This window comes from Triticum dicoccoides, chromosome 6A, assembly GCF_002162155.2.
Source record: "Triticum dicoccoides isolate Atlit2015 ecotype Zavitan chromosome 6A, WEW_v2.0, whole genome shotgun sequence".
In the NCBI taxonomy this organism is placed as follows: Eukaryota; Viridiplantae; Streptophyta; class Magnoliopsida; order Poales; family Poaceae; genus Triticum; species Triticum dicoccoides.
The window spans coordinates 605,001,130-605,022,352 of NC_041390.1; the positions used below are offsets into that span (position 1 = coordinate 605,001,130).

Sequence of the window (21,223 nt, forward strand, 5' to 3'; positions counted from 1 at the left end):
CTTTATTTATTTTATTTTGTTTCTACTTACAACAAAATACTTATTGTTGCTATTTTTATTTTTTTCAGTTTTTTTGTTTTGTTTTCTGTATTATTTATTTTCTTTTGTTTTTTGCTTTATTTTTTAATTCTTTTTGCTTTTAGGTCAGCAAAATTATAAACTTTCTGTTAGTGCCATTAGTTTTAGAAAAATTATAAACTTTCTGTTAGTGCCATTAGTTTTCAAATTTGAATAGTTAAAATTTGAATTCTTTGAAATTTGTGTGAATCACAAGTTTGTGATTAACTTTACTAAAAAAATGAACATAGATGCACCTATAGAGAAAATTCGACCTAAATTCATAGTTTTCAAATGAACTCTGAAAAAATTGGCATAGCATACTCGTGTGTTACAAAGTTGGCATGGTATCATCATAATAGTTGCGGGAGGAAGTCTTCACTTTTTCTTCGCTTGTGTCATTTGCTTATTGCGCCGTAACCATGGATAATCTTCATCGTTTATCAGGATGCTTGGGTTAGCCTTGACATTGAAGGGAGGAATTTCATGAAACTTTTCATAATCTTCAGACATGTTTGTCTTGCCCTCCACTCCCAGGATATCCCTTTTTCCTGAAAGAACTATGTGGCGCTTTGGCTCATCGTATGATGTATTCACTTCATTATCTTTTCTTTTTCTCGGTTTGATAGACATGTCCTTCACATAGATAACCTGTGCCACATCATTGGCTAGGACGAACGGTTCGTCAGTGTACCCAAGTTTTTCAGATCCACTGTTGTCATTCCGTACTGTGGGTCTACCTATACCCCGCCGCCTGACAGATTGACCGTTTTGCACTTAAACAAAGGGACCTTAAAATCAGGTCCGTAGTCAAGTTCCCATATGTCCACTATGTAACCATAATATGTGTCCTTTCCGCTCTCGGTTGCTGCATCAAAGCGGACACCGCTATTTTGGTTGGTGCTCTTTTGATCTTGGGCAATCATGTAAAATGTATTCCCATTTATCTCGTATCCTCTGTGAGTCAATACAGGCAAAGATGGTCCCCTAAACAACAAGTACAGCTCATTACAAACAGTGTTGTCACCTCTGAGACGTGTTTCCAACCAACTGTTGAATGTCCTGATGTGTTCACATGTAATCCAGTCGTCGCACTGCTTCGGGTGTTTGGAGCGCAGACTGTTCTTGTGTTCATCGACATACGGGGTCACCAAGATAGAGTTCTGTAGAACTGTGTAGTGTGCTTGAGACCAAGAATATCCGTCCCTGCATATTATTGAGTCACTTCCAAGAGTGCCTTTTCTAGTCTGTCTCCCCTCATACCGCGATTTAGGAAGACCTATCTTCTTAAGGCCAGGAATGAAGTCAACACAAAACCCGATAACATCCTCTGTTTGATGGCCCATGGAGATGCTTCCTTCTGGCCTAGCGCGGTTACGGACATATTTCTTTAGGACTCCCATGAACCTCTCAAAGGGGAACATATTATGTAGAAATACGGACCCCAGGATGACAATCTTGTCGACTAGATGAACTAGGACGTGCGTCATGATATTGAAGAAGGATGGCGGGAACACCAGCTCGAAACTGACAAGACATTGCGCCACATCACTCCTTAGCCTTGGTACGATTTCTGGATCGATCACCTTCTGAGAGATTGCATTGAGGAATGCACATAGCTTCACAATGGCTAATCGGACATTTTCCGGTAGAAGCCCCCTCAATGCAACCGGAAGCAGTTGCGTCATAATCATGTGGCAGTCATGAGACTTTAGGTTCTGAAACTTTTTCTCTGGCATATTTATTATTCCCTTTATATTCGACGAGAAGCCAGTCGCGACCTTCATACTGAGCAGGCATTTAAAGAAGATTTCGTTCTCTTCTTTCGTAAGAGTGTAGCTGGCAGGACCTTTATACTGCTTCGGAGGCATGCCGTCTTTTTCGTGCAAACGTTACAGGTCCTCCCGTGCCTCAGGTGTATCTTTTGTCTTCCCATACACACCCAAGAAGCCTAGCAGGTTCACGCAAAGGTTCTTCGTCACGTGCATCACGTCGATTGAAGAGCGGACCTCTAGGTCTTTCCAGTAGGGTAGGTCCCAAAATATAGATTTCTTCTTCCACATGGGTGCGTGTCCCTCAGCGTCATTCGGAACAGCTAGCCCGCCGGGACCCTTTCCAAAGATTACGTGTAAATCATTGACCATAGCAAGTATGTGATCACCGGTACGCATGGCGGGCTTCTTCCGGTGATTTGCCTCGCCTTGGAAATGCTTGCCTTTCTTTTGGCATTGATGGTTGGTCGGAAGAAATCGACGATGGCCCAGGTACACATTCTTCCTGCATTTATGCAGGTATATACTTTCAGTGTCATCTAAACAGTGCGTGCATGCGTGGTATCCTTTGTTTTTCTGTCCTGAAAGGTTACTGAGAGCGGGCCAATCGTTGATGGTCACAAACAGCAACGCCTTTAGGTTAAATTCATCATGTCGGTGCTCATCCCACGTACGTACACCGTTCCATTCCACAGCTGTAAAAGTTCTTTAACTAATGGCCTTAGGTACACATCAATGTCGTTGCCGGGTTGCTTAGGGCCTTGGATGAGAACTGGCATCATAATGAACTTCCGCTTCATGTACATCCAAGGAGGAAGGTTATACATACATAGAGTCACGAGCCAGGTGATGTAATTGTTGCTCTGCTCCCCGAAAGGATTAATACCATCCGCGCTTAAAGCAAACCATACATTCCTTGGGTCCTTTGCAAACTCATCCCAGTACTTTCTCTCGATTTTTCTCCACTGCGACCCGTCAGCGGGTGCTCTCAACTTCCCGTCTTTCTTCCGGTCCTCACTGTGCCATCACATCAACTTGGAATGCTCTTCGTTTCTGAATATATGTTTCAACTGTAGTATTATAGGAGCATACAACATCACCTTCGCAGGAACCCTCTTCCTGGGGGGCTCACCGTCAACATCACCAGGTCCATCTCGTCTGATCTTATACCGCAATGCATCGCATACCGGGCATGCGTTCAGATCCTTGTATGCACCGCGGTAGAGGATGCAGTCATTAGGGCATGCATGTATCTTCTCCACCTCCAATCCTAGAGGGCATACGACCTTCTTTGATGCGTATGTATTGTCGGGCAATTCGTTATCCTTTGGAAGCTTCTTCTTCAATATTTTCAGTAGCTTCTCAAATCCTTTGTCAGCCACAGCATTCTCTGCCTTCCACTGCAGCAATTCCAGTACGGTACCGAGATTTGTGTTGCCATCTTCGCAATTGGGGTACAACCCTTTTTTGTGATCCTCTAACATGCGATTGAACTTCATCTTCTCCTTTTGACTTTCGCATTGCGTTCTTGCATCGACAATGACCCGGCGGAGATCATCATCATCGGGCACATCGTCTGGTTGCTCTTGATCTTCAGCAGCTTCACCCGTTGCAGCATCATTGGGCATATCATCTGGTTCCTCTTGATCTTCACCAGCTCCCCCCGTTACAGCATCACCGTATTCAGGGGGCACATAGTTGTCATCATACTCTTCTTCTTCGCCGTCTTCCATCATAACCCCTATTTCTCCATGCCTCGTCCAAACATTATTGTGTGGCATGAAACCCTTGTAAAGCAGGTGGAAGTGAAGGATTTTCCGGTTAGAGTAAGACCTCGTATTCCCACATTCAGTGCATGGACAACACATAAAACAATTCTGCTTATTTGCCTCAGCCGCATCGAGAAACTCATGCACGCCCTTAATGTACTCGGAGGTGTGTCTGTCACCGTACATCCATTGTCGGTTCATCTGCGTGCATTATATATAATTAAGTGTCCAAATTAATAGAAGTTCATCATCACATTAAAACCAAAGTCCATACATAGTTCTCATCTAACAACATATAGCTCTCTAGAGCATCTAATTAATTAAACCATACATTGAAACTATGTAAAACATTTCAATGCGAAAACAAATGCGATCATAATCGCAACCAAGGTAACAATTGATCCAACGGCATAATGATACCAAGCCTCGGTATGAATGGCATATTTTCTAATCTTTCTAATCTTCAAGCGCATTGCATTCATCTTGATCTTGTGATCATCGACGACATCCGCAACATGCAACTCCAATATCATCTTCTCCTCCTCAATTTTTTTTATTTTTTCCTTTAACAAATTGTTTTCTTCTTCAACTAAATTTAACCTCTCGACAATAGGGTCGGTTGGAATTTCCGATTCACATACATCCTATATAAATAAAATCTATGTCACGTTGGTCGGCATAATTTTCATAAACAATAAATGAACCAATAGTTATAAAGATAATATATATACCACATCCGAATCATAGACAGGACGAGGGCCGATGGGGGCAGATACCAAAACCATCACACTATATAAGATGCAATAATAAAAGTAAGAAAATAATACAAGTATCTATGTAAACATACAAGTAAGAATATTTTTCCTTTCAGAAAAAAGATAAGAACAAGAGGCTCACCACGGTGGTGCCGGCGATGAGCTCGGCGCGGGTGATCGACGGCGGTGAAGACGGGGACGGGGCATGACGGACCGCTAAACCTAGATAAATATTGAGGAAAATGGAGCGTGGAGGTCGAGCTTGGAGAGGAGAAAGCTTAAGTAGTCTGGCTCGGACATTCCATCGAATACCTTGTGTGCATAGGAGGTGAGCTAGAGCACCACCAAGCCCTCTCCCCCTCGGCCAGAAAAAAACAGAGCAGTGTGCTCTGCTCTTATGTGAGGGGGTATATATAATCACCTCATTGGTCCTGGTTGGTGACATGAACCGGGACTAAAGGGGAGCTTTGGTCCCGGTTCAAGCCACCAACCAGGACCAATGATGGTGGGCCAGGAGCGAGGCCCATTGGTCCCGGTTCGTCCCACCAACCGGGACCAAAAGGTCCAGACGAACCGGGACCAATGGTCCACGTGGCCCGGCCGGCCCTCTAGGCTCACGAACCGGATCCAATGCCCCCATTGGTCCCGATTCTGAACTGAACCGGGACTAATGGGCTGACCCGGCCTGGAGCGTTGCCCCCTTTTCTACTAGTGGTATATAACCCTCGCTTTAGTCCTTGATGAAGATGTCGAGACTCCGGTGAAAGCGAAAATGGAGTGCCGACTAAGAATAGACGTTTAGTCCTCGCAGAGTATATACCCAAATGCTCATACCCAAAGTCTGAATTTATTTCAAGCCATCTAGCGATGTGCGTTCGGTGAGAAAAGATGTTTCTGTCGACTACGAAGGTGTCTGTGACGACTTCATGAATCTCAAAATGATGTGCCGACTAAGTCTCTCAGAGGTGCTCATAGGGACATGGTGTGCGTGCACTCGTTTATAGGGACAAGTGTATGTGTGGATGTATGAGCATTTGGGTATGTACTGTGTTAAAAAAACACTAATTTTAGTACTAGTACTATAGAATATATATTTTTCTCTCGAAATACTATAAAGAATAGCTAACCTAAGCGTCGAAAGGAAAGGAATACCTACGCGTACGTTTAATTTGACTCGGACTTGACTCGCATATATAGCTCTTTGATCTACCGAATCGTGCAGCGGCAAACTAGAGGCATCGCAGTTGCACAAACCTTTTCAGCTCCTAATTCCACCGAGTAGCAGGTCAAATCGATCGATCGCCGATTAATCTTGTCCATCGGCAAGAACCGGTTGAGGTCGAGCAGGTCCACAATGTTGTCCACCGGCAAGCGGTCGAGCTCCGTCATCGTTGGCCGCACGGAGAGCGGCCACTACACTTACACCATCGATGGCTACTCCATCACCATCGATGGCCATCCCACCGGGAACTACTGCAGGTCGCCGCCCTTCCAAGTCGGCGGCCACAACTGGTGCGTCACCTACTTCCCAAACGGCGTGGACGCGGCCTACGCGGACCACGTATCCCTCGGTCTACTCCTCGACGAAGATGTTAAGGCCCCCGTGAAGATGAAGCACTGCTTCTGCCTCGCCAGCGAGGCGAAAGAGGAGGCGGAGCAAGCTGCGTGGCTGTCGTTCGCTAAGATGGGATACTATACCAGGGAAAACGGCTCGACCTACGCGACCTTCATTAGAGCGGAGGACATGAAGAGATCCCAGCATCTCAAGAACGACTCATTCACCATCCGATGCAACATCGCGGTCGTCAAAGGATGCCGCGTCAGGGACACCACGCCTCTGGTCTCCGTGCCCCCCAGCAATATTCTCCAGCACCTGGCCGAGCTCCTCGAGACCAAGAATGGCGCTGACGTAGTGTTCAAGATCGGCGGCGAGACCGTCGCGGCGCACCGGTGCTTGCTCCCAGCACGCTCGCCCGTCTTCGCAGCCGAGCTCCTCGCACCCGCACCGATGAATGCCATCACCAACGGTACTGTCGTGCACATAGGAGACATAGAGGCCAAGGCGTTCAAGGCGTTTATCTATTTCATGTACACCGACTCGTTGGCAGAGACGATTAGCAAGAAAGATGAAAGCGTGACGTGCCAGCATCTTCTCTTCGCGGCGGACAGGTACGGCATGGAGCGTCTCAAGGCCATGTGTGAGGAGAAGCTGTGTGAGTACGTCCATGTCGGCACAGTGGCGACCATACTGGCACTTGCCGGAGAAGCACCGTTGTGAGGGGCTGAAGATGAGTTGCTACAATTTTCTCGCCACTCCGGCGAATCTGTGGGCCGTCATGGCCACCGATGATTACAAACATCTAAGAATGAGCTTTCCATCGGCAATGTCATCCATCGTCGGCAAGAAGAGGATGAGGTCCGGCGACAAGATTCCGCGCAGCAGGTCGCCAATGTTGACCACTGGCAAGTGGTAAGCTGCCGTCATGGTTGCGAGAGTGGCCACCACATTCTCACGATCGATGGCTACTCCAGCACCATCGATTGCCATCTCACGGGAGAGTACACCAGGTCCCACCACTTCATAGCCGGCGGCCACCGTTGGTGCATCGACTACTTTCCAAACGGTATGGCCCCGGCCTACACAGAGTATATATCCCTCGCTTTAGTCCTTGATGAAGATGTCGAGACTCCGGTGAAAGCAAAAATGGAGTGCTACCTCGCCGACAAGGCGGGGGAGGAGGCAGGGCAAGTCGCGTCGTTGTCGCAGCAGGAGGTGGGTTACTACTATACTCAGAACACTAGTAGAAAACAGGACTTTGGTCCAGGCCGAGTCAGCCCATTAGTCCCGGTTCAGTCCAGAACCGGGACCAATGTGGGTATTGGTCCCGGTTCGTGAGCCCAGGGGGCCGACCGGGCCACGTGGGCCATTGGTCCCGGTTCATCTGGACTTTTTGGTCCCGGTTGGTGGGATGAACCGGGACCAATGGGCCTCGCTCCTAGCCCACCACCATTGGTCCCGGTTGGTGGCTTGAACCGGGACCAAAGGCTCCCCTTTAGTCTCGGCTCATGTCACCAACCGGGACCAATGAGGTGCCTATATATACCCCTCGCTCGCGAGCAGAGCACCCCAGTGCTCTGTTTTTCTCTGGCCGAGGGGGAGAGGGCTTGGTGGTGCTCTAGCTCACCTCCTATGCACACAAGGTGTTCGATGGAATGCCCGAGCCACACTACTTAAGCTTTCACCTCTCCAAGCTCGACCTCCAAGCTCCATTTTCCATAATATTTGTCTAGGTTTAGCGGTCCGTCACGCCCCGTCCCCGTCTTCACCGCCGTCGATCACCCGCGCCGAGCTCATCGCCGGCACCACCGTGGTGAGCCTCTTGTTCTTATCTTCTTTCTGAAAGGAAAAATATTCTTACTTGTATGTTTACATAGATACTTGTATTATTTTCTTACTTTTATTATTGCATCTTATATAGTGCGATGGTTTTGATATCCGCCCCCGTCGGCCCTCGTCCTATCTATGATTCGGATGTGGTATATATATTATCTTTATAACTATTGGTTCATTTATTGTTTATGAAAATTAGGCCGACCAACGTGACATAGATTTTATTTATGTAGGATGTATGTGAATCGGAAATGCCAACCGACCCTATTGTCGAGAGGTTAAATTTAGTTGAAGAAGAAAACAATTTGTTGAAGGAAAAAATAAAAAATTTGAGGAGGAGAAGATGATATTGGAGTTGCATGTTGCGGATGTCGTCGATGATCACAAGATCAAGATGGATGCAATGCGCTTGAAGATTATAAAGATTAGAAAATATGCCATTCATACCGAGGCTTGATATCATTATGTCGTTGGATCAATTGTTACCTTGGTTGCGATTATGATCGCATTTGTTTTCGCATTGAAATGTTTTACATAGTTTCAATGTATGGTTTAATTAATTAGATGCTCTGGAGAGCTATATGTTGTTAGATGAGAACTATGTATGCACTTTGGTTTTAATGTGATGATGAACTTCTATTAATTTAGACACTTAATTATATATAATGCACGCAGATGAACCGGCAATGGATGTACGGTGACAGACACACCTGCGAGTACATTAAGGGCGTGCATGAGTTTCTCGATGCGGCTGAGGCAAACAAGGAGAATGGTTTTATGTGTTGTTCATGCACTGAATGTGGGAATACGAGGTCTTACTCTAACCGGAAAATCCTTGACTCTCACCTGCTTTACAACGGCTTCATGCCACACTATAATGTTTAGACGAGGCATGGAGAAATAGGGGTTATGATGGAAGACGGCGAAGAAGAAGAGTATGATGACAACTATGTGCCCCTGAATACGGCGATGCTGCAACGGGGGGAGCTGGTGAAGATCAAGTGGAACCAGACGATGTGCCCAATGATGCTGCAACGGGTGAAGCTGCTGAAGATCAAGAGGAACCAGACGATGTGCCCGATGATGATGATCTCTGCCGGGTCATTATCGATGCAAGGACGCAATGCGAAAGTCAAAAGGAGAAGCTGAAGTTCGATCGCATGTTAGAGGATCACAAAAAAGGGTTATACCCCAATTGCGAAGATGGCAACACAAAGCTCGGTACCGTACTGGAATTGCTGCAGTGGAAGGCAGAGAATGCTGTGGCTGACAAAGGATTTGAGAAGCTACTGAAAATATTAAAGAAGAAGCTTCCAAAGGATAACGAATTGCCCGACAGTACATACGCAGCAAAGAAGGTCGTATGCCCTCTAGGATTGGAGGTGGAGAAGATACATGCATGCCCTAATGACTGCATCCTCTACCGCGGTGCATACAAGGATCTGAACGCATGCCCGGTATGCGGTGCATTGCGGTATAAGATCAGACGAGATGACCCTGGTGATGTTGACGGCGAGCCCCCCAGGAAAGGGTTCCTGCGAAGGTGATGTGGTATGCTCCTATAATACCACGGTTGAAACGTCTGTTCAGAAACGAAGAGCATGCCAAGTTGATGCGATGGCACAGTGAGAACCGAAAGAAAGATGGGAAGTTGAGAGCACCCGCTGACGGGTCGCAGTGGAGAAAAATCGAGAGAAAGTACTGGGATGAGTTTACAAAGGACACAAGGAATGTATGGTTTGCTTTAAGCGTGGATGGCATTAATCCTTTCGGGGAGCAGAGCAGCAATCACAGCACCTGGTGTTGGGGAACGTAGCATAAATTCAAAATTTTCCTACGTGTCACAAAGATCTATCTATGGAGTCATCTAGCAACGAGGGAGGAGTGGATCTACATACCCTTGTAGATCGCGCGCGGAAGCGTTCAAGAGTACGGGGTTGATGGAGTCGTACTCGTCGTGATCCTAATCACCGATGATCCTAGCGCCGAACGGACGGCACCTCCGCATTCAACACACGTACGGAGCAGCGACGTCTCCTCCTTCTTGATCCAGCAAGGGGGGAGGAGAGGTTGATGGAGATCCAGCAGCACAACGGCATGGTGGTGGAAGTAGCGGGATTCCAACAGGGCTTCGCCAAGCGCTGCGGGAGGAGGGAGATGTGTCATGGGAGGGAGAGGGAGGCGCCAGGGCTTAGGTGCGGCTGCCCTCCCTTTCCCCCAATATATATAGGGCCAAGGGAGAGGGGGCATAGCCTTGGCCCTTCCTCCAAGGAAGGGTGCGGCCAGGGAGGAGTCCCTCCTCCCCAAGGCACCTAGGAAGTGCCTTCCCCTTTTAGGACTCTTCCTTTCCCTTATCTCTTGGCGCATGGGCCTCTTAGGGCTGGTGCCCTTGGCCCATATAGGCCAAGGCGTACACCCCTACAGCCCATGTGGCCCCCCAGGGCAGGTGGACCCCCTTGGTGGACCCCCGGACCCCTTTCGGCACTCCCGGTACAATACCGATAATCCGCGAAACTTTTCCGGCGACCAAAACAAGACTTCCCATATATAAATCTTTATCTCCGGACCATTCCGGAACTTCTCGTGACGTCCGGGATCTCATCCGGGACTCCGAACAACTTTCGGGTTACCGCATACTAATATCTCTATAACCCTAGCGTCACCGAACCTTAAGTGTGTAGACCCTACGGGTTCGGGAGACATGCAGACATGACCGAGATGACTCTCCGGTCAATAACCAACAGCGGGATCTGGATACCCATGTTGGCTCCCACATGTTCCACGATGATCTCATCGGATGAACCACGATGTCAAGGACTTAATCAATCCCGTATACAATTCCCTTTGTCTAGCGGTACGATACTTTCCCGAGATTCCATCGTCGGTATCCCGATACCTTTGTTCAATCTCGTTACTGGCAAGTCTCTTTACTCGTTTCGTAACACATCATCCCGTGATCAACTCCTTGATCACATTGTGCACATTATGATGATGTCCTACCGAGTGGGCCCAGAGATACCTCCCCGTTTACACGGAGTGACAAATCCCAGTCTCGATTCGTGCCAACCCAACAGACACTTTCGGAGATACCTGTAGTGTACCTTTATAGCCACCCAGTTACGTTGTGACGTTTGGCACACCCAAAGCACTCCTACGGTATCCGGTAGTTGCACAATCTCATGGTCTAAGGAAATGATACATGACATTAGAAAAGCTTTATCATACGAACTACATGATCTTGTGCTAGGCTTAGGATTGGGTCTTTGTCCATCACATCATTCTCCTAATGATGTGATCCCGTTATCAATGACATCCAATGTCCATGGTCAGGAAACCGTAACCATCTATTGATCAACGAGCTAGTCAACTAGAGGCTTACTAGGGACATGGTGTTGTCTATGTATCCACACATGTATCTGAGTTTCCTATCAATACAATTCTAGCATGGATAATAAACGATTATCATGAACAAGGAAATATAATAATAACCAATTTATTATTGCCTCTAGGGCATATTTCCAACAGTCTCCCACTTGCACTAGAGTCAATAATCCAGTTCACATTGATATGTGATTAACACTCAAGGTCACATCCCCATGTGACTAACACCCAAAGAGTCTACTAGAGTCAATAATCTAGTTCACATTACCATGTGATTAACACTCGATGAGTTCTGGGTTTGATCATGTTATGCTTGTGAGAGATGTTATAGTCAACGGATCTGAACCTTTTAGATCCGTGTGTGCTTTACAAATCTCTATGTCATCTCCCAGATGCAGCTACCACGTTCTATTTGGAGCTATTCCAAATAACTGTTCTACTATACGAATCCAGTTTACTACTCAGAATAATCTGGATTAGTGTCAAAGTTTGCATCGGCGTAACCCCTTACGACGAACTCTTTTACCACCTCCATAATCGAGAAAATTCCTTAGTCCACTAGTTACTAAGGATAACTTTGACCGTTGTCCTGTGATCCATTCTTGGATCACTCTTGTACCCCTTGACTGACTCATGGCAAGGCACACTTCAGGTGCGGTACACAGCATAGCATACTGTAGAGAGCCTATGATAAAAGCATAGGGGACGACCTTCGTCCTTCCTCTTTCTTCTGTTGTGATCGAGCTTTAAGTCTTAACTTCATACCTTACAACTCCGTCAAGAACTCCTTCTTTGACTGATCCATCTTGAACACCTTCAAGATCATGTCAAGGTATGTGCTCATTTGAAAGTACCATTAAGAATTTTGATCTATCCTTATAGATCTTGATGCTCAATGTTCAAGTAGCTTAATCCAGGCTTTCCATTGAAAAACACTTTCCAAATAACCTTATGTGCTTTCCAGAAATTCTACATCATTTCTGATCAACAATATGTCAACAACATATATTTATCAGAAATTCTATAGTGCTCCCACTCACTTCTTTGGAAATACAAGTTTCTCATAAACTTTGTATACACCCAAAACTTTGATCATCTTATCAAAGCATACATTCCAACTCCGAGATGCTTACTCCAGTCCTTAGAAGGATTGCTGGAGCTTTGCATACTTATTAGCATCTTTCAGGATTAACAAAACCTTCCGGTTGTATCACATACAACCTTTCCTCAAAAATCGTCGAGGAAACAATGGTTTTTTGGCATCCTATCTGCAAGATTTCACAAATAATGCAGTAATTGCTAATATAATTCCAACAGACTCTTAGCATCGGTACGAGTGAGAAAGTCTCATCGCAGTCAACTCCTTGAACTTGTCAGAAAACATCTTAACGACAAGTCGAGCTTTCTTAATGGTGATACCTACCATCATTGTCCGTCTTCCTTTTAAAATCCATATGTACCTAACAGCCTTACGACCATCAAGTAGTTCTCCCAAAGTCTACACTTTGTTTTCATATCTGGATCCTCTCTCGGATTATATGGCCTCGAGCCATTTTGGAATCTAGGCCCACCATCGCTTCTCCATAGCTCGTAGGTTCATTGTTGTCTAGCAACATGACTTCCAAGACAGGATTACGTACCACTCTGAAGTAGTACGCATCCTTGTCATCCTACGAGGTTTGGGAGTGACTTGATCCGAAGTCTCATGATCAATATCATAAGCTTCCACTTCAATTGGTGTAGGTGCCACAGGAACAACTCTTTGTGCCCTGCTATACACTAGTTGAAGTGACGGTTCAGTAACCTCATCAAGTCTCCACCATCCTCCCACTCAATTCTTTCGAGAGAAACTTTTCCTCGAGAAAGGACCCGATTCTAGAAACAATCCCTTATTGCTTTCGGATCTGAGATAGGAGGTATACCCAACTGTTTTGGATGTCCTATGAAGATGCATTTATCCGCTTTGGGTTTGAGCTTATCAGCCTGAAACTTTTCACATAAGCGTCGCAGCCCCAAACTTCTAAGAAATGACAGCTTAGGTTTCTCTAAACCATAGTTCATATGGTGTCATCTCATCGGAATTATGTGGTGCCCTATTTAAAGTGAATGTGGTTGTCTTTAATGCCTAACCCATAAACTATCATGGTAATTTGATAAGAGACATCATGGTATGCATCATATCCAATAGGGTGCAGTTATGATGTTCGGACACACCATCACACTATGGTGTTCCAGGCTGTATTAGTTGTGAAACAATTTCCACAATGTCTTAATTCTGTGCCAAACTCGTAATTCGGATATTCATCTCTATGATCATATCATAGATATTTTATCCTCTTGTCACGACGATCTTTCAACTTCACCCTGAAATTACTTGAACCTTTCAATAATTCAGACTCGTGATTCATCAAGTAAATATACTCAACATCTACTCAAATCATCTGTGAAATAAGAACATAACGATATCCACTACATGCCTCAGCACTCATTGGATTGCACACATCAAAATGTATTACTTCCAACAAGTTGCTTTCTAGTTCCATTTTACTGAAAACGAGGCTTTCAGTCATCTTGCCCATGTGGTATGATTTGCATGTCTCAAGTGATTCAAAATCAAGTGAGTCCAAACGGTCCATTTGCATGGAGTTTCTTCATGCATATACACCAATAGACATGGTTCGCATGTCTCAAACCTTTCAAAACAAGTGAGCCCAAAGATCCATCAACATGGAGCTTCTTCATGCGTTTTATACTGATATGACTTATGTGGCAGTGCCACAAGTAGGTGGTACTATCATTACTATCTTTTGGCATGAACATGTGTATCACTACGATCGAGATTCAATAAACCATTCATTTCAGGTGTAAGACCATTGAAGGTATTATTCAAATAAACAGAGTAACCATTATTCTCTTTAAATGAATAACCGTATTGCGATAGACATAATCCAATCATGTCTATGCTCAACGCAAACACCAATCTCGATGGTAGAGGGAGCGTACGATATTTGATCAACCGTGGAAATACTTCCAACACATATCGTCATCTCACCTTTAGCTAGTCTCCATTTATTCCGTAGCTTTTATTTCGAGTTACTAACACTTAGCAACCGAACCGGTATCTAATACACTGGTGCTACTAGGAGTACTAGTAAAGTACACATTAACATAATACATCCAATATACTTCTATCGACCTTGCCAGCCTTCTTATCTACCAAGTATCTAGGGTAATTCTACTCTAGTGGTTGTTCCCTTTATTACAGAAGCACTTAGTCTCGGGTTTGGGTTCAACCTTGGGTTTCTTCACTAGAGGAGCAGCTGATTTTCCGTTTCATGAAGCATCCCTTTTTGCCCTTGCCCTTCTTGAAACTAGTGGTTTCACCAACCATCAACAATTGATGCTCCTTCTTGATCTCTACTTTTGTGGTGTCAAACATCGCGAATATCTCAAGGATCATCATATATGTCCCTGATATATTATAGTTCATCACGAAGCTCAAGCAGCTTGGTGGTAATGACTTCGGAGAACCATCACTATTTCATCTGGAAGATCAACTCCCACTCGATTCAAGCAATTGTTGTACTCAGACAATCTGAGCACAAGCTCAACAATTGAGCTTTTCTCCCTTAGTTTGTGGGCTAAGAAAATCGTCGGAGGTCTTATACCTCTTGACGTGGGCACGAGCCTGAAATCCCAATTTCAGCCCTCGAAACATCTCATATGTTTCGCGATGTTTCAAAACCGTCTTCGGTGCCTCAATTCTAAACCGTTTAACTGAACTATCACGTAGTTATCAAAATGTGTATGTCAGATGTTCGCAACATCCACAGATGACGTTTGAGTTTCAGCACACTGAGCGGTGCATTAAGGACATAAGCCTTCTATGAAGCAATGAGGACAATCCTTAGTTTATGGACCTAGTCCGCATAATTGCTACTACCAACTTTCAACTAAATTTTCTCTAGGAACATATCTAAATAGTAGAACTAAAGCGCGAGCTACGACATAATTTGCAAAATCCTTTTGACTATGTTCAGGATAATTAAGTTCATGAACTCCCACTCAGATAGACATCCCTCTAGGCATCTAAGTGATTACATGATCCGAGTCAACTAGGCCGTGTCCGATCATCACGTGAGACGGACTAGTCAACATCGGTGAACATCTTCATGTTGATCGTATCTACCATACGACTCATGCTTGACCTTTCGGTCTCTTATGTTCCGAGGCCATGTCTGTACATGCTAGGCTCGTCAAGTCAACCTAAGTGTTTTGCATGTGTTCCGAGGCCATGTCTGTACATGCTAGGCTCGTCAACACCCGTTGTATTCGAACGTAAGAATCTATCACACCCGATCATCACGTGGTGCTTCGAAACGACGAACTTTCGCAATGGTGCATAGTTAGGGGGGACACTTTCTTGAAATTTTAATGAGGGATCATCTTATTTACTACCGTCGTTCTAAGCAAATAAGATGTATAAACATGATAAACATCACATGCAATCAAATAGTGACATGATATGGCCATCATCACTTTGCTCCTTTTGATCTCCATCTTCGGGGCTCCATGATCATCATCGTCACCGGCATGACACAATGATCTCCATCATCATGATCTCCATCATCATGTCTTCATGAAGTTGTCTCGCCAACTATTACTTCTACTACTACAGCTAACGGTTAGCAATAAAGTAAAGTAATTACATGGCGTTGTTCAATGACACGCGGGTCATATAATAAATAAAGACAACTCCTATGGCTCCTGCCGATTGTCATACTCATCGACATGCAAGTCGTGATTCCTATTACAAGAACATGATCAATCTCATACATCACATATATCATTCATCACATCCTTTTGGCCATATCACATCACATAGCATACCCTGCAAAAACAAGTTAGACGTCCTCTAATTGTTGTTTGCATGTTTTACGTGGCTGCTATGGGTTTCTAGCAAGAACGTTTCTTACCTACGCAAAAACCACAACGTGATATGCCAATTTCTATTTACCCTTCATAAGGACCCTTTTCATCGAATCCGATCCGACTAAAGTGGGAGAGTCAGACACCCGCTAGCCACCTTATGCAACTAGTGCATGTCAGTCGGTGGAACCAGTCTCACGTAAGAGTACGTGTAAGGTCGGTCCGGGCCGCTTCATCCCACAATGCCACCGAATCAAGATTGGACTAGTAACGGTAAGCATATTGAACAAAATCAACGCCCACAACTACTTTGTGTTCTACTCGTGCATAGAAACTACGCATAGACCTAGCTCATGATGCCACTGTTGGGGAATGTAGCATAAATTCAAAATTTTCCTACGTGTCACCAAGATCTATCTATGGAGTCATCTAGAAACGAGGGAGGAGTGGATCTACATACCCTTGTAGATCGCGCGCGGAAGCGTTCAAGAGAACGGGGTTGATGGAGTCGTACTCGTCGTGATCCAAATCACCGATGATCCTAGCGCCGAACGGACGGCACCTCCGCGTTCAACACACGTACGGAGCAGCGACGTCTCCTCCTTCTTGATCCAGCAAGGGGGGAGGAGAGGTTGATGGAGATCCAGCAGCACGACGGCGTGGTGGTGGAAGTAGCGGGATTCCAACAGGGCTTCGCCAAGCGCTGCGGGAGGAGGGAGATGTGTCATGGGAGGGAGAGGGAGGCGCCAGGGCTTAGGTGCGGCTGCCCTCCCTTTCCCCCACTATATATAGGGCCAAGGGAGAGGGGGGGCGCAGCCTTGGCCCTTCCTCCAAGGAAGGGTGCGGCCAGGGAGGAGTCCCTCCTCCCCAAGGCACCTAGGAAGTGCCTTCCCCTTTTAGGACTCTTCCTTTCCCTTGTCTCTTGGCGCATGGACCTCTTGGGGCTGGTGCCCTTGGCCCATATAGGCCAAGGCGCACACCCCTACAGCCCATGTGGCCCCCCGGGGCAGGTGGACCCCCTTGGTGGACCCCCGGACCCCTTTCGGCACTCCCGGTACAATACCGATAATGCGCGAAACTTTTCCGGCGACCAAAACAAGACTTCCCATATATAAATCTTTACCTCCGGACCATTCCGGAACTCCTCGTGACGTCCGGGATCTCATCCGGGACTCCGAACAACTTTCGGGTTACCGCATACTAATATCTCTATAACCCTAGCGTCACCGAACCTTAAGTGTGTAGACCCTACGGGTTCGGGAGACATGCAGACATGACCGAGATGACTCTCGGGTCAATAACCAACAGCGGGATCTGGATACCCATGTTGGCTCCCACATGTTCCACGATGATCTCATCGGATGAACCACGATGTCAAGGACTTAATCAATCCCGTATACAATTCCCTTTGTCTAGTGGTACGATACTTGCCCGAGATTCGATCGTCGGTATCCCGATACCTTTGTTCAATCTCGTTACCGGCAAGTCTCTTTACTCGTTCCGTAACACATCATCCCGTGATCAACTCCTTGATCACATTGTGCACATTATGATGATGTCCTACCGAGTGGGCCCAGAGATACCTCTCCGTTTACATGGAGTGACAAATCCCAGTCTCGATTCGTGCCAACCCAACAGACACTTTCGGAGATACCTGTAGTGTACCTTTATAGCCACCCAGTTACGTTGTGACGTTTGGCACACCCAAAGCACTCCTACAGTATCCGGGAGTTGCACAATCTCATGGTCTAAGGAAATGATACTTGACATTAGAAAAGCTTTAGCATACGAACTACATGATCTTGTGCTAGGCTTAGGATTGGGTATTTGTCCATCACATCATTCTCCTAATGATGTGATCCTGTTATCAATGACATCCAATGTCCATGGTCAGGAAACCGTAACCATCTATTGATCAACGAGCTAGTCAACTAGAGGCTTACTAGGGACATGGTGTTGTCTATGTATCCACACATGTATCTGAGTTTCCTATCAATAAAATTCTAGCATGGATAATAAACGATTATCATGAACAAGGAAATATAATAATAACCAATTTATTATTGCCTCTAGGGCATATTTCCAACACCTGGCCTGTGACTCTATGTATGTATAACCTTCCTCCTTGGATGTGCATGAAGCGGAAGTTCATTATGATGCCAGTTCTCATCCAAGGCCCTAAGCAACCCGGCAACGAAATTGATGTGTACCTAAGACCATTAGTTGAAGAACTTTTACAGCTGTGGAATGGAAACGGTGTACGTACGTGGGATGAGCACAGACAGGAGGAATTTAACCTTAAGGCGTTGCTATTCGTGACCATCAACGATTGGCCCGCTCTCAGTAACCTTTCAGGACAGACAAACAAAGGATACCACGCATGCATGCACTGTTTAGATGACACTGAAAGTATATACCTGGACAAATGCAGGAAGAATGTGTACCTGGGCCATCATTGATTTCTTCCGACCAACCATCAATGTCGAAAGAAAGGCAAGCATTTCAAAGGCGAGGCAGATCACCGGGAGAAGCCCGCCATGCGTACCGGTGATCACGTACTTGCTATGGTCAATGATTTACACTACGTAATCTTTGGAAAGGGTCCCGGTGGACTAGCTGTTCCGAATGACGCTGAGGGACACGCACCCATGTGGAAGAAGAAATCTATATTTTGGGACCTACCCTACTGGAAAGACCTAGAGGTCCGCTCTTCAATTGACGTGATGCACGTGACGAAGAACCTTTGCGTGAACCTGCTAGGCTTCTTGGGCGTGTATGGGAAGACAAAAGATACACCTGAGGCACGGGAGGACCTACAACGTTTGCACGAAAAAGACGGCATGCCTCCGAAGCAGTATAAAGGTCCTGCCAGCTACGCTCGTACGGAAGAAGAGAAAGAAATCTTCTTTGAATGCCTGCTCAGTATGAAGGTCACGACTGACTTCTCGTTGAATATAAAGGGAATAATAAATATGCCAGAGAAAAAGTTTCAGAACCTAAAGTCTCATGACTGCCACGTGATTATGACGCGACTACTTCCGGTTGCATTGAGGGGGCTTCTACCAGAAAACGTTTGATTAGCCATTGTGAAGCTATGTGCATTCCTCAATGCAATCTCTTAGAAGGTGATCGATCTAGAAATCGTACCAAGGCTAAGGATTAATGTGGCGCAATGTCTTGTCAATTTCGAGCTGGTGTTCCCACCATCCTTCTTCAATATCATGATGCACGTCCTAGTTCATCTAGTCAACGAGATTGTCATCCTGGGGCCCGTATTCTACACAATATGTTCCCCTTTGAGAGGTTCATGGGAGTACTAAAGAAATATGTCTGTAACCGCGCTAGGCCAGAAGGAAGCATCTCCATGGGCCATCAAACAGAGGATGTTATCGGGTTTTGTGTTGACTTCATTCCTGGCCTTAAGAAGATAGGTCTCCCTAAATCGCGGTATGAGGGGAGACTGACTAGAAAAGGCACTCTTGGAAGTGACTCAATAATATGCAGGGACGGATATTCTTGGTCTCAAGCACACTACACGGTTCTACAGAACTCTACCTTGGTGACCCCGTATGTCGATGAACACAAGAACAGTCTGCGCTCCAAACACCCGGAGCAGTGCGACGACTGGATTACATGTGAACACATCAGGACTTTCAGCAGTTGGTTGGAAACACGTCTCAGAGGTGATAACACTGTTTGTGATGAGTTGTACTTGTTGTCCAGGTGACCATCTTTGACTGTATTGACTTACAAAGGATACAAGATAAATGGGAATACATTTTACACGATCGCCCAAGATCAAAAGAGCACCAACCAAAACAACGGTGTCCGCTTTGATGCAGCAACCGAGAGCAGAAAGGACACATATTATGGTTACATAGTGGACATATGGGAACTTGACTACGGACCTGATTTTAAGGTCCCTTTGTTTAAGTGCAAATGGGTCAATCTGTCAGGCGGTGGGGTACAGGTAGACCCACAGTACGGAATGACAACAGTGGATCCGAAAAATCTTGGGTACACTGACGAACCGTTCGTCCTAGCCAATGATGTAGCACAGGTTATCTATGTGAAGGACATGTCTACCAAACCGAGAAAAAGAAAGATAAGGAAGCGAATACATCATACGATGAGCCAAAGCGCCACATAGTTCTTTCAGGAAAAAGGGACATCCTGGGAGTGGACGGCAAGACAAACATGTCTGAAGATTATGAAAAGTTTCATGAAATTCCTCCCTTCAATGTCAAGGCTGACCCAAGCATCCTGATAAACAATCAAGATTATCCATGGTTACGGCGCAATAAGCAAATGACACAAGCGAAGAAAAAGTGAAGACTGTCCCCCGCAACTATTATGATGATACCATGCCAACTTTGTAACACATGAACATGCTACCATTGTCCGTTTTATACATGCACATGCTATGTGGGTGAAATTATGATACCATGCCAACTTTCAACTTTTTCAGAGTTCATTTGAAATGCTTTCATGTCTTATGGTTCGGCCCTCGTAATACCATGACCATTAGTCCCTGGCCCATGCCAACTTTCAACTTTCAACTTTCTAAAACTAATGGCACTAACAGAAAGTTTATAATTTTGCTCCTCGCCCCTGGCCCATGACCATTAGTCCCGGTTTGTGCCACAAACCGGGACTAACGGGTTGGTCCTCGTTGCGGGCAGAGTTTAGTCCCACCTCGCCAACCGAAGGGGGCTCACACCGGTTTATAAGCCCTTCCCTCTCTCTCTTGTTGAGCTCCTCTCAAAGTGAAAATAGATGCCCTAATAGAGAAAAGTTTAACCTAAATTCATAGAAATTTACTAGGAATTTAGGTTGAATTTTCTCTATAAGCGCATCTATTCTCATTTTTTAGTAAGTTAATCACAAACTTGTGATTCAAATAATTTTCAAAGAATTCAAATTTTAACTATTCAAATTTGAAAACTAATGGCACTAACAGAAAGTTTATAATTTTTCTAAAACTAATGGCACTAACAGAAAGTTTATAATTTTGCTAACCTAAAATCAAACAGAATTAAAAATTAAAGCAAAAAACAAAAGAAAATAAATAATGCAAAAAACAAATCAAAAAAACAGGAAAAAAACTATTTTTATAGTAAAGTTAATCACGAAATAAAATAAATAAAGCAACAAAGAAAACAAAAAAAC

At 45.3% G+C, this 21,223-nt stretch overlaps 1 pseudogene; it reads left to right on the forward strand.

Moving 5' to 3' along the window:
* Positions 1-6,689: 6,689 nt before the first annotated feature.
* LOC119316097 overlaps positions 6,690-21,223 on the forward strand; it is a 23,034-nt pseudogene continuing 8,500 nt past the window's right edge.